This window comes from Hemicordylus capensis, chromosome 4 (assembly GCF_027244095.1).
Source record: "Hemicordylus capensis ecotype Gifberg chromosome 4, rHemCap1.1.pri, whole genome shotgun sequence".
NCBI classification, from domain to species: domain Eukaryota; kingdom Metazoa; phylum Chordata; class Lepidosauria; order Squamata; family Cordylidae; genus Hemicordylus; species Hemicordylus capensis.
Genome location: NC_069660.1, coordinates 103226711 through 103243896, shown reverse-complemented (window position 1 = coordinate 103243896; position 17186 = coordinate 103226711). Strand labels below are relative to the sequence as shown.

Here is a 17186-nt window from a genome sequence, read left to right as displayed (position 1 = left end):
TATTTCTATCCCACCCCTCCAGTGCAATACTGCTCGGGACGGCTTACAACAATAAGATAGACACAGATACAAGTAATAAATTAATTTTTTTAAAAAAAAGTTTAAAAACAATTATTAGGTTCAAATTAAAACTGAAAATTATAAAAAGCTAAAGAAGCTAAAGAACCTACCAGGTATAACAAAATAATAATTATATTAAAAGCACCTTGAATCTAGCCTGGAAGCGGACCGGTAGCTAATGAAGCTGATGCAGGATGGGTGTATTAGTTGTGAAGCAACTTGCACCCACAAGAATCCTTGCGGAGATCCTGTTGTTTCCCCATTGTCATGGATGGACCACTACCTGGTTAAGGTTGGTCTCACAGTCACAATCTACCCCTGCAGGGGTGGTGGACCTATTAGGATGGTCTGTCCAAAAAGGCTGCTGGACCCAGTGGGATTTCAAAAGGCCTTGGAGGATTTTGACATTGGTGCGGCCGGTGATTCTGTCGATGCCCTGGTGGGAACCTGGAATAGGGAACTCAACAGGGCAGTAGACATGATTGCTCCTAAGCGTCCCTTTCAATCTGCTTCAAAAATGGCCCCTTAGTGTACTGAGGAGTTGCGGGGGCTGAAGCGGTTGGGTAGGCGACTAGAGCACAAGTGGAGAAGAACTCAGTTCGAATCTGACAGGATACAGTATGTGACCCATTTGAAGAGCTATGCAGTCGTGGTTCATTTGGCAAAAAAGAGCTTTTGGTCTGCGTGCATTGCGGCTGCAGGTTCGCGCTCAGCGGAGCTATCCCGGGCTGTGAGGAGTTTGATTTCTGTTCCTTCTACCTCAAATCAGTCCCTGGGGTCATTCGGCTTTAATGGGTTTTTTGCAAACAAGATCTCCTGTATTCGTGCCAACTTGGACTCCACTGTTTTTGCAGGATCTATGGAGGAGGTGTCCAGCAATCCCTCTTGCAGTATCAGATTGGATCAATTTCAATCTGTGACTCCTGAGGATGTGGACAAGCTGCTTGGAGCGGTGAGGGCTACCACCTGCTCTCTGGATCCTTGCCCGACTTCGCTGCTCCTATCTAGCAGTGAGATTGTTGGAGATGGCCTAGTTAATATCATAAACGCATCACTGAGGGAGGGTAGGGTGCCTCCTTGTTTGAAGTAGGCAATGATTAGACCACTCCTAAAGAAGCCTTCTTTGGATCCCTTAGTGATGGACAGTTACAGGCCAACCTCCAATCTCCCTTGGTTGGGCAAGTGAGAGGGTGGTGGCCGACCAGCTCCAGGCAGTCTTGGAGGAAACAGATTATCTAGACCAGGCATCCCCAGACTGCGGACCTCAAGATGTTGCTGAACTACAACTTCCAGCATACCCAGCCACAAAAAATTGTTTCTAGGGATGCTGGGAGTTGTAGTTCAGCAACATCTGGAGGGCCGCAGTTTGGGGATGCCTGATCTAGACCCATTTCAAACTGGCTTTAGGGCTGGCTATGGGGTTGAGACAGCCTTGGTCGGCCTGATGGATGACCTTTACTGGGGAATCGACAGAGGGACTGTGACTCTGCTGGTTCTTCTGGATCTCTCAGCAGTGTTCGATACCATCGACCATGGTATCCTTCTGGATCGCCTGGGGGAGTTGGGGATAGGGGGCACTGCTTTGCAGTGGTTCCACTCCTGTCTCTCGGGTAGATTCCAGATGGTGGAGCTTGGTGACAGTTGCTCCTCAAAATGGGAGCTGCTATATGGAGTCCCCCAGGGCGCCATTCTGTCACCAATGCTTTTTAATATCTACATGAAACCACTGGGTGAGGTCATCAGGAGATTTGGTGCTGGGTGTTATCAGTATGCTGATGACACCCAAATCTTCTGCTCCTTTTCATCTTCAGGAAATGGCACTCATTCTCTAAATGCCTACCTACAGGCAGTAATGGGCTGGATGAGGGAGAACAAATTGAAGCTGAATCCAAGAAAGATGGAGGTGCTCATTGTGGGGGCTCAGAATCTGAGGGGTGAGTTAGATCTCCCTGTGCTGGATGGGGTTACACTCCCCCAAAAGGAGCAGGTGCGCAGCTTGGGAGTATTCCTGGACCCAGGCCTCACCCTGGTATCTCAGGTGCAGGCCATGGCTAGGAGTGCTTTCTATCAGCTTCGACTGATTCGACAGCTGCGCCCATTCCATGAAGAGGATGACCTCAAAACAGTGGTGCATCAGCTGGTAACCTCCCGGCTCGACTACTGCAATGTGCTCTACATGGGGCTGCCTTTGTACATAGTTTGGAAACTTCAGTTAGATCAGAATGCGGCAGCCAGGTTGGTCCTTGGGGCAACCCGGAGAGACCATATTATGCCTGTTTTGAAACAGCTACACTGGCTGCCGATAAGTTTCTGGGCAAAATACAAAGCGCTGGTTATTACCTTTAAAGCCCTGAACGGCTTAGGTCTGAGTTATCTAAGAGAGCGCCTTCTTTTACATGATCCCCACTGCACCTTAAGATCATCTGAGGAGGTCCATCTCCAGCTGCCACCGGTTCGTCTGATGGCGACACAGAGGCGGGCCGTCTCTGTAGGTGCTCCTGGGCTGTGGAATGCACTCTCGGCAGAAATTCGTAATTTGAGATCATTGCTGTCCTTCAGGAGAGCACTTAAAACCTACCTATTTGGCCTGGCCTTCCAGGGTTTTAAATGATTAACTGTTTTAAATTGTTGCCCTGATTTTCAGGGCTTTTAGATGTTTTATTGATTTTATTGTGTTTTAGCAATAGCAATAGCATTTACATTTATATACCGCTCTATAGCTGGAAGCTCTTTAAGTGGTTTACAATGATTTAGCATATTGCCCCCCAACATTCTGGGTACTCATTTTACCGACCTCGGAAGGATGAAAGGCTGAGTCAACCTTGATCCCCTGGTCAGGATCGAACTTGCAACCTTCTGGTTACAGGGCGGCAGTTTTACCACTGCGCCACCAGGGGCTCCTGCTTTAATAGCAGACTCCTTTAATAGGGGCTCCTACTTTAATCAAACTTTAATAGTTTGATTTTTAATTGTTATTTTGTTTTAATTGTTTTTATCATGCTGTGAACTGCCCTGAGCCATTTCGGAAGGATGGTATCTGAATCAAATAAATAAACAAACAAACAAACAAATAAATAAATAAATAAATAAATAAATAAATGCCTGCAAAAAGGGGATGATTTTCACTGATCCCCTCTGCCCTCAGGAAGCACTCCCTGCAACCCAGAAGTAGATCCCTGAGGGTCATACACCCTCAAGGACCTAGTGGTAGTGTGTACTTCTGAGGATAGCGGTGACTTTTAGCAGAGCTGTGCTAATCTGCAGTGTAGCAGCAGCACTTTGTGAGAAAGGCTAGTGCTTCCTTAATCTGCATGACAGCCAGTGTGTATAAACAGCCACTAAGTTAAGCAGTTGGTTTGCAAGTTTTCATATGAGTGGATTTTGAAACTGGGATACCTGATACCTTTTCATATGGGATACCTTTTCCCATACAAACTTGCCCAGGCTCTGCTAGAGAGGATCTGCTCTGTATACTGTCAACATTTGACATATGCTTGGCTGTGATGGGCCTCTGTCAGGCCTGCGTACATTGCTAGCTGTGTATAATGGCTTTATGTGGCACAGCTACATTACAATGATATTGGTGGTGACTGCAGGGACATTAGTGTCAACCTGCAGTGATGTGCAGGTGCGACATCTTGTACCGGCTTTCAGCATCAGCACACTGCCTGCTCTTTCATCACTTTATCATCACAACAGTCAACTGAATGGAAATGGAGGAACAGCTATGGGGACTGGATTTCTGCTTCAGCCTTCCCCTAATTATGGATTACAAAATTACAAAGAACACAAAACAGCTAATCTAAATGCGTAGCGTAAATGCGTAAAATTAGGACAACTCTAAAATGAGAACAATTTTTTTGTTATTTAAACACTTTCCTTTCAACTCCCCTACCAACAGGAATCAAAATATGGTACCCATGCCTCATAACACTGTGACAGACCTTGTTAAAATATCTGTAAATTCAGCAAAACCTTACAGAAATAGATTCTGACAAGCTGCTACATTTGACCACAGTGCTTAAGTAGTCTTCATCTGGCATCTCTGACAAACCATATTTCATCACGCAAAGAGATAGAGCAGTAGCCGACTCAGCAGCAAAAGCAGACACATGAACGAATAGGTAACAATCTTGGACATGTATCCCTAGTTTTGTAAATCTTCAAATTGTGTCATGATATTCATTTTGTCAAAGTTTTAAAAACTGAGAAAAACAAACAACTGTGCAAAATACATTTAATAATATGAACATGGTATTTTAAAGACAATTTTTAGGTCTACTTATTACTGATTTAATCACACAAGAGACACTAACTGTTCAAACAACTTATCACAGGAACCATTGCATAATAAGTTAAATCAAAAGCATCAGGTCAAAATGATATGTTATAGAGACACTGGCTGACGTTTTGACTAATGCTGCACCCATGCTAGCAAATAAAGCATTTGCACAGCACTAGCGACCACAGGCTGCACAACCCTGAGTGACCTACCTCCGGGTTGCAGAGCACACTTTCGGAGGAACAGGAGGATCAACAAAAATCACTCCATGCAAGTACCCACGCTTCAGAAGGATAACTAGTATGGATGTGCATGAAATGGATTTTGTGTTTTGTTTCGAGCTCAAAGCAAAAACACAGAGAGCCAAAATGTTTCGTTGAAACAACGAGTCCAATGGGTTGTCTCACCAAAGCAAATGTGAATTATTTTTTTTTAGTGTTTTGGTCATAGGGAACCATGGGGAAACTCCACACCTCACTGTTCCCTATGGGCATCTCCTAGGGACACCAATGTGGGTTGAATGGTAGGGCATGATGGCAGAACCCACCACCCAACCCACAAAGGAAATGGGCAAGCGGGTGATTTTTAAAATTTGTTTAACGTTTTCCCCAAAACCCCATAAGCTCCTAGAGGGTATTTTTGGAGAAAGCTTAAACATTTGTTTAAAATTGCCCACTTGCCCATTTCTTTTGAGGGTTGGGTGGTGGGTTCTGCCATCATGCCTTACTATACAACCCACTTTGGTGTCCCTAGGAACATCCAGTGAGAACAATGGGGTGTTTTGAGTTCCCCCATTGTTCCCTATGACCAGAACAAGCTGCACTCTCAGAGTGCATACACAACTTCAGCAAGGCAATTTACATAAGAACATAAGAACAGCCCTGCTGGATCAGGCCCACGGCCCATCTAGTCCAGCATCCTGTTTCACACAGTGGCCCACCAGATGCCGCTGGAAGCCACAGACAGGAGTTGAGGGCGTGCCCTCTCTCCTGCCATTACTCCCCTGCAACTGGTACTCAGAGGCACCCTGCCCTTGAGGCTGGAGGTGGCCCACAGCCCTCTGACTAGTAGCCATTGATAGACCTCTCCTTCATGAAGTCATCCAAACCCCTTTTAAAGCCATCCAGGTTGTTGGCTGTCACCACATCCTGTGGCAGAGAGTTCCACAAGTGGATCACGCGCTGTGTGAAAAAGTACTTCCCTTTGTTGGTCCTAGACCTCCTGGCAATCAATTTCATGGAGTGACCACTGGTTCTAGTGTTGTGTGAGAGGGAAAAGAATCTCTCTCTCTCCACTTTCTCCATGCCATGCATGATTTTATAGACCTCTATCATGTCTCCCCGCAGTCGTCTTTTTTCTAAACTAAAAAGCCCCAGGTGTTGTAGTCTTGCCTCATAAGAAAGGTGCTCTAGGCCCATGATCATCTTGGTTGCCCTCTTCTGTACCTTCTCCAGCTCAACAATGTCCTTTTTAAGATGTGGTGACCAGAATTGTACGCAGTACTCCAAGTGTGGTCGCACCATAGTTTTGTATAAGGGCATTATAATGTTAGCCGTATTATTTTCAATCCCCTTTCTAATGATCCCTAGCATGGAATTTGCCATTTTCACAGCTGCCGCACATTGAGTCGACACTTTCAACGAGCTGTCCACCACAACCCCAAGATCCCTCTCCTGGTCCGTCACCGACAGCTCGGATCCCATCAGCGTATACTTGAAGTTGGGGTTTTTTGTCCCAATGTGCATGACTTTACACTTGCTAACATGAACCGCATTTGCCATTTTGTCGCCCACTCCCCCAGTTTGGAGATATCCTTTTGGAGCTGCTCACAATCCGTTTGGGATTTCACTACCCGGAAGAGTTTGGTATCATCTGCAAATTTGGCCACATCGCTGCTTACCCCTGCTTCTAGATCATTTATGAATAAATTAAAAAGCACCAGTCCCAGTACAGATCCCTGGGGGACCCAACTTCTTACTACCCTCCATTGTGAAAACTCTCCATTTATCCCTACCCTCTGTTTCCTGTCTTTCAACCAGTTAGCAATCCACACATGTACTTGTCCCCTTATCCCATGACCGCTAAGTTTCCTCAGGAGTCTTTGATGAGGAACTTTGTCAAAAGCTTTTTGGAAGTCCAGGTAGACTATGTCAACTGGATCACCTTGATCAACACACTCGTTGACACTCTCAAAGAAGTCCAAAAGGTTGGTGAGGCAAGATTTACCTTTGCGGAAGCCATGCTGGCTCACTCCCAACAGGGCCTATTCTTCTAGGTGCTTTACAATTTTATCCTTGAGGATGCTTTCCATCAATTTGCCCGGAACGGACGTTAGGCTAACCGGCCTGTAATTTCCCGGATCGCCCCTGGATCCCTTTTTGAGAATCGGTGTTACATTTGCTACTCTCCAGTCCTCTGGTACAGAGCCCAATTTCAGGGATAAGTTAAATATTTTAGCAAGGAGGTCGGCAATTTCACATTTGAGTTCTTTGAGGACTCTTGGATGGATGCCATCCGGCCCTGGTGATTTGTTAGCTTTCAGTTTTTCCAGACAGTTTAGAACATCATCCCTTGTCACTTCTATCTGACTCAGCTCTCTAGCCTCCATCCCTAAATCCCTAAATTTGCAATGCGTTTTGAAACCCTGCCTTGAAAAACACTGCAGAAGCACACAGTAAAGTGGAATCTGTCCCTTCTAACACAGAACACAAACAAAACAAACCACAACTCAAAGAAGGAAGGCACCCAAGTTCTGCCTTTGTCAATCTGAGATGTAGCAATTTCAGATAGTCATAGCAGCAACAGCACAGCATATTACGAGATATACTCAGTGTTAAGAAAACCACAGAAACAAACTTCCCTTGATTCCTTCCTCCTCTCCTCCTGATGTATCCTCTTCAAGAGAGGCACACTATGAAAGTTCTTTCTGCCTCCCAGTCCCTTTGAATGTATTTTGAAATACCCTCCTTTTGTGTTCCCCCCCTCCCCCAGCAATTTGGGCACAGTTGCCTGGGACAACACTTGATCTTTATGATAAAAAGCCAACCAAGAAGCAAGGAGATCTCAAGCCAATTGGAAGCCAATGCCATAGAACCAATCAGCAAGGAAAAAAGAGGCCTCCAAAATGGAGCTCGAAACAGCAAAATGTTTCAACTCAAAGTGGGGTTATTTTGTTTCGTGTTCGAAACAGACCCTTTATTTAAAGGGTGTTTTGTTTTGAGCTCAAAACACTAGAAACAGCCTGTTTCAAGTCAAAACATTTCGACGAAATATCTTGCACATCTCTAAGAACTAACACTGTGCATGTACTTTCTTGCCTTATACGGGCAGTGTTAGAATTTTGGTCAGTTTAGCTGCTGCTAAAAACAGTCACACCCCAAAGTACTTGACATGTCATTTCAGCTTCTTCTTGCTCCAATCCACTTCATTGGTTGTTGCTCGGGCGAGGGGAACCATGTCACTTGTTTTGTAGCATGACACATTTTGGCACCAACCATCTATTTCCGTAACACACAGTTCCACCCTCAGGTGCATCTTGTTATAGGGACCTGAATCCAATCAGTATTTACTGCAAATGTTTTTCAGATTGACAGGAAAACATAAAAAAGATTTAGGAGTACCGCCAGGAGTGCTGATTGCTTTTGCAGATATGCAGGTCTGGTTCATAATTTACATTTTTGTATTCACATCTTAAAGTCACAAACAGATATGTAGGTACAAGACTGATGAAGGCACAACTCTTCATCTTCTGTGAAAGTTTAGAACTGATCATAGTATGTGTGTGAAGATTTCTGTTTAAGACGACCCCAAGACACATGCATGAGATTATTTACTTTCCAGATTAGACAAAGACTCTAAGACTGCAATCTTTAACACACAGGAAATCCCTATGAACTCAGCTTGACTGACTTCTGTATAGACATACTTAGGATTGCACTAAATCACAAATCCAAAAGTGTAATGTAACCAACCCAGAGGTATTGCTTAGAATTAAATCCATCTAGACACTAATGGCCAATTACAAATTAATATCGAAGAAAGGCATCCCTGCTGAACTCATTGCAAGTGACAATGAGAAACATACTGAAAGGTTGCTTGTGAATTGTTGCATTAATGATTTGTTTTTGTAAGCTGCTGCAAGACAGGCAAGATTGTTCTGTCAAAGAAAGGAGATATAATGGGATTAGAAGACTAGAACGACAAGGGTTGTCATAGAAGAAACTAATCAGATAGTAAGGCTCAGTTTCTTTAAGCAGGTTTTAAACAGGCATCCTACATATAGCAGATTCACTGCGTCTGCCAAGATTTTGTTCTACTATTGGATATAAATCATTGTGACAACCACAGAGAGGGAATTCCATGAACAAATAGAATACATGTTGCTGCACACTACTGTAACATCAAAAAGTGAACATCAAGTAGCTGTACTATGGCCCAGCCTCATTTATCAAATTGAGCTCAGGGACATTCAAAAACTGTATAGACAAACAGCAATACTGTTAAATTAGAGTTACACTGGGAAAGCATTACAAGAAGTAAACAAGAAGAAAATTCAGGTAACTGATATGTGGACAGTAAAGATTTTCCTGCAGAATTCTGGCAGTTTCTTGGAGAGAAATAGAAAGTACTTGGAACAGAGACTATAGTAGGCAATGCATAACACACACAGCAATGGATATCTCTGCCTAGAACATAGAATGGTATAGCTACGTGTGTGTGTGTGTGTGTGTGTGTGTGTGTGTGTGTGTGTGTGTACACAAGGTAAAACTCATGAACAATGATTCCATTATATCAATTTCAATCTTTCTTTAAAGGCCAGGAATAGCAATGAATCCCTTCACACATTACAAAATTAGCATATACATGTTAAAGAAACATCACAGTTCCTTGCCGTATGCATGTAAGGCAATAGAATAAACCTATGTAGCTGTTTTAAATGTGTATAACTCAGTCTAACAGGATCATACATTCATGAAGGTTTTTTCCAACATATTACTAAGGCTGTACTTGCATGCTCCAGTCAAAGTGCTGGCAACAGCCCTGAACATAGCCCTTTTCAAATGTTATTCCACATAAAAGGAATGTATGTGGAGGGGGGGGGGCAGCATTACAGCAATAGGCTTCAGGTATGTGCATTCATGATAACTTCTGTAGGGAGCCCACATGCACAGGCTGGTGTGGAACTTGCCCTCCCCAGATACATTCATTTTGCATGTAGGGGAAATGACTGAAAGGGGCTCATGTGTTCAAAGGGAGCAGAGAGGACTGAATCTCTCCCTGCTCCTGCCTCCAAACAGATGTTTTATCAACCAGACACGATCTGTGGGTGTCCATCGCAACAACACCTGGCTATTCAGCCTATGCACTGTAAGTGCATAGAAGTGGAATGCTGAAGCACACATGATGCTGGACGGGAACATATCTCCTGGTAATGCTGTAATACATTAAGTGAACTAGTTTCTTTCTGGTCAGAAATGTCAGCATCCACTATTAATATTTAAGCTAACAAACTGTATCTATTACGTTTGGGGAAAGTCTGTTGCTCAGAGGTAAAGTACCTGCTTTGCAGGAAGAAGGTCCCAGGTTCAGTTCCTGACTTTTCCAGGTAGGGCTGGAAAAGGCCCCTGTCTGAAACCCTAGAGAGCTGTTGCTAGTCAGTGTAGACAGGATCAATGGTCTCACTCAGTATAAGGCAGTTTCAGATGTTCATATGCAATTGCCAAATTATTCAGTCAGGAATTCCCTATATTTTCCCATATTATAGAAAACACATTTTTAGAGATTCCCTTACTGACCACCCACAAGGAATGAGAGGCAAGCAAAGAAAGTGCTCCTATTCCAACAAGAAACTAAATCCATGACTTTTTTAAATGATATTAAAAATTGCTGAAAAGAAGTTAGAGAGATGCCATGGTTACTGTACTTGCCCTAAATCCAAGACTAGGTTTTTCCCAAGTTCTTTGATGTTAGAGATGAGGGGGTCTTCTTAAATTCAGAGTCCTCTTCCTTTTGAGTAAATATAGATATAACCTGTAATTAACTTCTGTCATTTATGGTGCTTGTCTTACATTCAGAGTCATCTGGTATTCGGATAAATATGGTATCTGCCAAAAACCCACTGTCAATAGGCATAATAGTTTTTGGATTTTAAAAAATGAAGTTTAAAATGCTTGTTGATCATCCAAGACAAAAGATGAAGAATCTCTGAATTAAACAGATTTCCCATAATTCATTATGTAGATATGTTATATTTATTAAACTGCTAAAATAAATATGCCCATGATGAAACCATTTTTAAAAAAAACAACTCATGGGATATTTTGGATTTTCCAATTTTATTGACACCACTCCTTGCTAAATCAGAGGGTCATTCAGACATGCAGATGTCTAGCCAAATTCAGGCAAGGAATGCATGGCTCCCAAATGTCAGGGGACACTAGAATGCTGCATCTCATGCTCAAAAGATCTCCACAGCAAGGGGTTGGCAAAAACCCTGTCCCTCAATATTTTGACAGTCACTAAGATACAAGGTGTAAATGCAGCAGTCTGTTGGGTAATATTAGATCTCCACCCCACATCCTGTCACCCTTCCAACTGTTTCAGTGTAGAGGCATTTCACTGTACTGAAGAGCTTTTGGTGAAGAATGCAGAGTCCCAGTGAAATAGCCATGTTGAGGGCGGTCCTGGGGCAAGATAGAAGGCAGCTCCCTTCACTACCCAGTTTTGGGTAGAATTGAAATATTTTAAATAAATAAATGCCAGTCTCCCTCCCTTTGCTGTGCCACGATGCAGTCTAATGATGTCACCACACTGATGTGAGCATGCTGTCCCATCCCAGCAAGAATAGTCACTGGCACAGTGATGTCATTAGACTGCATCATGCCCTGGCAAAGGGAGACAGGCCAGTGGTGACAGGGCAGGCAGTCATGAATCCAGGCAGCCCCATACTCACTTGGGGAGTGGGGGAGAGTGCGGCAGGCAGACCCTGGGCAACGGTGGCCCATGTGAAGCCAGAACACTAATCTTATTACAGCTACACATCTGACCTAGGATGCCTAACACTTTCCATGCTCATGGCCTCTGATGCTGAACAGACTAAAGTCCTATTCAAACATTATGTTATATGTTCGTACAGTGGCCTGTATGTGTATTTCCGTGAATGACTTTACTATGGGTGAGCTGAACTGATCCACAATCGAACTGGTCTGCAGTGAACTAGGCCGGTTCAATTGGTTTGATCACAGACCAGACTGGCAAAAGGCATCCAGTCCATGAGTGAATCAGACCAAACCTGGTTCATCTGTGGACTGGTTCACCAGTTCGAGTGTTTGCTTCAAAAGGTAATAAAAGGCAGTGGGGAGGGGGGAGAGAAGTGCCTTTAAAAATGAAAGAGAAGGTGCTTATCGGCAGGCCTGTGTGGTGCTCCCCAAACCCTCTCAGCAGCAGTGGCATGCAAATGTGGCATGATCAGCAACATGCTGACCATACAAATAGTCTCCACGCATACATGGAGGCCATTTGAGTTCTGCTGTCCCTGAGAAGGCAGGGGGAGAGCCTGCTAATAAGCACCTTCTCTTTCAGTTTTAAATGTGCCTTTCTCTTGCCACTCCTCCATACATTTTATTACCTTTGGAAGCAAAGGGGAATCCTCACCAGATGCTTTACAGATGCTCGAACCGGTGAACTTGTCTGCCAGCGAACTGGGTTTGATTAGGTGGACTGAACCAGCCAGAATATGTTTGCAGACCACAGTCCAGTCTGAATTCAGTCCGAACCGCACAAACCAGTTCTGTACACACCCCTAGACTATACATGTGTTCATTTAAAAGTGAACTTGTGCAAAGTCCTCCTCAAATGTGGGTACAGATAGGAAGTGTACTATTGTACATGAATTGAACATAATGTGTGAATAACTGTACATGTGTACAGATTTGTACACAGATTGTATCAAAGTGGATAAAAATCAATGACTTTTAAAAAAAAATTAAAAAAGATTTTTTAAAATTTAAATCAGATTTTTAAAATAAAATGCATACTTTATAGTCCAAAGGTTATTCATCATTAAATAAGGATTAGTTTTTGATTATGTAGCATGAGGCTGTATATAAGTAATGTTTAAAATTTTTGGTGAATGAATTCCATTAATCCATTCACAATGTCATGCTCTTCCAGAGGTTTCTGTACAATTATTTTGGGCAATTTTTCTATCTAGAAGAGGACCAAAAATGAAACCTTCATCTGGTTGTAAATATTAAGATTATACCAGCAAGAATGAGTCTTTATGTAAAAAACCATGATTTAAATCTAGTCTTACTGACTAGTGATTTAAATCAATTTCCACCCGGGATTGTATGTTCACTGAATATAACATGTGAATAGGTCAAGTGTTTTTACTACTTCTTTCCATGCTGTAGGCTCATACAGCACTGTTTGGTAATGCCTTTATTAGGAGCAACCAATTTTTATTTTTGGTTAGTAATAGAAGATATTTGTAAGGAAAAAAATCATCATTTTACTAAAATATGCTGATTGAAGCAAAAGGGGAGTCAAACCTCCAGGTAAACAAAACATTTCAAAACAAAAAAACAACTAAGCAGTGGAGATGATTTTGTTTTGGAAAAATGCAATGGGCAGGATACAGACTAAGTCATGATTACGCTAGCCATGTTCAAATATACTTTCTGTGATGGTATTAATACTGTAGGCAACTGGATGTCCAGGGATGAATTTAGGCAATAGGGTCGAGAGATTACTGCTAGCAACAGAAATCTCCTTAATATTAGACATTTTATTTATGGCTTTTGCCATTCCTTTTGATACTTTATTGGAAGCAGGATCATGGGATAGAGGTATGCGAACATTAAAAAAAAAGTTACATTCAGAATAGGTCTGGGTCTTGTAACAGTTTCTCTGTAATATCCAATCTCTATCAGTAGGTTTGATAAAGAAGAGCAGCTTGTTCTACAGGCAAACTACAGAGCAATGATTCAGAAGGAATGGCAAAAATGTTCTTGCTATACAACAGTGTAGCAATAGAACATGCTATTCTTTACAAACATATCCCATTTGTCAAATGGAGGTGAGATAGGTCATATTTCAAAAGGCAAAGTGATACTACAAACTACATCCTAATGCATCCTTGCTATGAAATATTAGTTACAGCCCTTACATATCATTCTGACATTTGGATGCTCAGTGAGAGCTGGTCATCAGATACTCTCATTCTATGATCTACTGATCTACCACATGGCTCCCTAACATTAGGGGAAAGCGTTTACATTAGGCACAAACAGAGTGTCAAGGACTTTTGGGGACTAAGGAATACAGTATCCTAAATGGAATGAGATATACTCTTCCCCCACTTGTACCACTAGAAACATCCACTAGCAAAGGGTTGCTAGAGAAATTGTGAAAGGCAGGTGGTGAGCAGCAAGACATCACTACATCAAATATGTATCTCTTATGGTTCAAGCTTTTGCCTGATCTGAGATAGGATCAGGTTATTTGCATCACATTATGATGCCTGCCCTCTTTAAGCCTCAATTTGTTTGAAAGTATAAATAGGAAATACAATAAGTGTAATGTAAAACAAAATATTTAGGATGTTTACATAGATTAAGATGAGAACATACAAAGATATAATTTTAAGCACATGAACTGTGCCAGAGTAAGTCCAAGTAAAGATGGAGCAGACAAAATTGACAAGCGTAACGCTAATTCTACATGTCAATGCTTTCCTCAGTTAATACTGAGTCAATCTTTGCAATGCCAGATTGGTTTAAAATAACTCATCCATGATTCGATCATGGATGAGGAAGTCAACCTGGCTTGTGTAATGGAATCCTGGCTGGGGAAGACTAGTGGGCCCAGTCTGGGCTCAGCTTCTCACTGCTGGGTACTCGGTTGTGGAGCAGATTAGGGAAAGTAGGCAGGGGGTGGAGTGGCTGTGATCCATAGGAATGACATGTCCCTTACCAAAATCCCTGTGAAAGAGCTGGCTTATATTGAGTGTGTATACCCTGACATGGGGGCCAGGGAAAGACTGGGGATTTTGTTGGTGTATCAAGCACCTTGCTGCTCAACAGAGTCCCTAACTGAGCTGACAGAACTGGTTGCAGAATTGATGTTGGAATCACCCAGGCTTTTGGTGTTGAAGAACTTCAATGTTCACTTTGGGGCTAGCTTGTCTGGTTCAGCTCAGGAGTTCATAGTAGCTTTAACAACTATGGGCCTTTCCCAACTGGTCGCAGGGCCAACACATACAGCTGGTAACACCCTGGATTTGTTTTTGGTTTTTTGCTCAGATCAGGGCAGTGTTCCATGAGTGGCAACTTCCAGCGTATCTCCATTGTCATGGATGGACCATGACATAAAGTTAAGGTTAGTTTCATGGCCACAACCCACCTATGCAGTGGTGCAGGACAGTGGTCCCTCTAATTTTTCTCATCTCTATGCAGAATGAGTTTTGTTCTGGGTGGCAGCATCAAGGCAGCATGTGTGCACATGCATGCAGAATGGGGCCTTCCTGATTCAACCTGAGCAGGATCTAAAACTAACTGAGTGGACATCAAAAAACTTGTGAGCGTGTGAACATGCACACGCCCTAGAGGGAACAGTGGTGCAGGACTTATTAGGATGGTCTGCCCAAGAAGGCTATTGGATTACAAAGGATCCCAAAAGGCCTTGGAAGAGTTGGTTCTACCAGTGATTCTGTTGACGTCCTGGTGGAGACCTGGAATAGGGAACTTACCAGGGCAGTAGACACAATCACCCCTAAGCATCCTCTCCATTCTGCTTCAAAATTGGCCCCATGATATACAGAACAGCTATGGGAGCTGAAGCTGTAAGGGAGAGGACTGGAGACACAAGTGAACGCAACTCGAATCTGTCAAGATGTGACACAAAGCTCTAGAGCCTTCAGTGATGGATAATTATAGGCTGGTCTCCAACCTCCCTTGGTTGGGCAAGGTGATTGAGAGGGTGGTGGCTGATCAACTCCAGATAGTTTTGGAGGATACTGACTATCTAGCCCCATTTCAAACTGGGCTATGCAGTTGAGACAGCCTTGGTTGGCCTGATGGATCAATACCAAGGAATCGACAGAGGGAGTGCAACTCTGCTGGTTCTTTTGGACTCTCTGTGGCTTTCAATATCATTAATCATAGTATCTTTCAGGATCATCTGGGGATTTGGGAATAGGGTGTATTGCTTCGCAGTGGTTCTGTCCCTATCCCTCGGGCAGATTTCAGATAGTGTTGCCTGGGAATAGTTGCTCTGTATGGAGCTATTGTAGAGTTATTGTATGGTGTCCCTCAGGGCTCCATCCTATCCCTGATGCTTTTTAACATCTACATGTAACTGCTAGGTAAGATCATCAGGGGATTTGGAGCAGCGTGTTATGCTGATGACACTCAAATCTATTTCTCCATGACATCTTCATCAGGAAATGGCATAGCTCACCTAAATGCCTGCCTTAGGCAGTAATGGAATGGGTGAGGGATAGTAAATTGAAACTGAATCCAAACAAGATGGAAGTACTAATGGTGCAGGGTCATAATTCAAGGAATGTGATAGAACTTCCTGTTCTGGACGGTGTTGCACTCCCCCTAAAGAAACATAGCTTGGGAATGCTTCTAGACCCAGGCCTCACCCTGGTGTCTCAGCTGGAAGCCAGATCAAGCAATGATTCCAAACCCCACAACAATGATTCCAACAAACCCCACATTCCAAACCCCACATTTCTGCCAGGAGTGCATTCCACAGCCCAGGAGCAGCTACAGAGAAGACCCATTTCAGAGTTGCCACCAGACATACAGGTAGTAACTGCAGACGGATCTTAACGTGCAGTGGGGATTACACAGAAGAAGGTGCTCTCTAAGGTAACCTGGACCTAAGCCATTCAGGGCTTTAAAGGTGATAAGCAGCACCAGAAATCACCCAGAAATGTATCGACAGCCAGTATAATGTCACTATTATACCCCAGTGATAGAATAAGCAATTTTTAGTTCTCTTCGAAAAAACAAGTTTGCTTTCCAGCCAGTATCATGCCAATGTTTGCCTGTACTATAAATTGCTGTTACAACTAGCAAAGGTAAAGCTGTTCCATCGAGTCGGTGTTGACTCCTGTCAACCACAGAGCCATGTAGTTTTCTTTGGTACAATACAGGAGGGATCTACCATTGCCATCTCCCACACATGTAGGATGCCTTTCAGCATCTTCTTATATCGCTGCTGTCCGATATAGGTGTTTACCATAGTCTGGGAAACATTCCAGCGGGGATTCGAACCAGCAACCTCTTACTCTCCAGGCAAGTTTCCCTGCTAACCAGCATGGAGGTAGCTGCATTTTACAGATGTGAAATGAGAAAGGGTTGTCAATCAATCAGCCCTTTGATCTACAGGTCAGGAGGCCCATGTCATTCCCAGCAGCTACAGGGCTTTTATCCTGGATTTGAGCCCCTTCAGATGTTAAAAGGCAAATTTTGACTGATGAAACCTTTCCATTTTTATTAGAGTTTAAAAAATAGTAATCAGATGGCACATTCAAGAATTACATTACTTATATAGTAAACTTTGCTTTCAATTCACAGTGAAAAAAGTCATTCTGCTCCTTTAAAATCTAATTAATCCTGAATTACTCCTGCTACCTTTAAAAAGAAAAAAAGAAATCCTTAAAATTAATGAGTACTCTCTGTACACCAATAAATTATTACTTGGCTCCCTCCCTATACTTTGAATATTTTTCAGAACAAAAAGGAACCATGAGGGCTGAGCTACCTGGCCTTTAAATTGTCAAAATGTTTAAGACATGCAGCTGTGCTTCCTATACCAACAATGTCAATAG

The 17186-nt window shown here is 42.9% G+C and overlaps 1 protein-coding gene across 17 annotated transcripts in view; it reads right to left on the bottom strand.

Annotated features, from left to right (window-relative positions):
* Positions 1-17186, bottom strand: part of ROR1 (receptor tyrosine kinase like orphan receptor 1) — a 353019-nt gene that overhangs the window by 168561 nt on the left and 167272 nt on the right. The gene's annotated exons all lie outside the window — the stretch shown is intronic.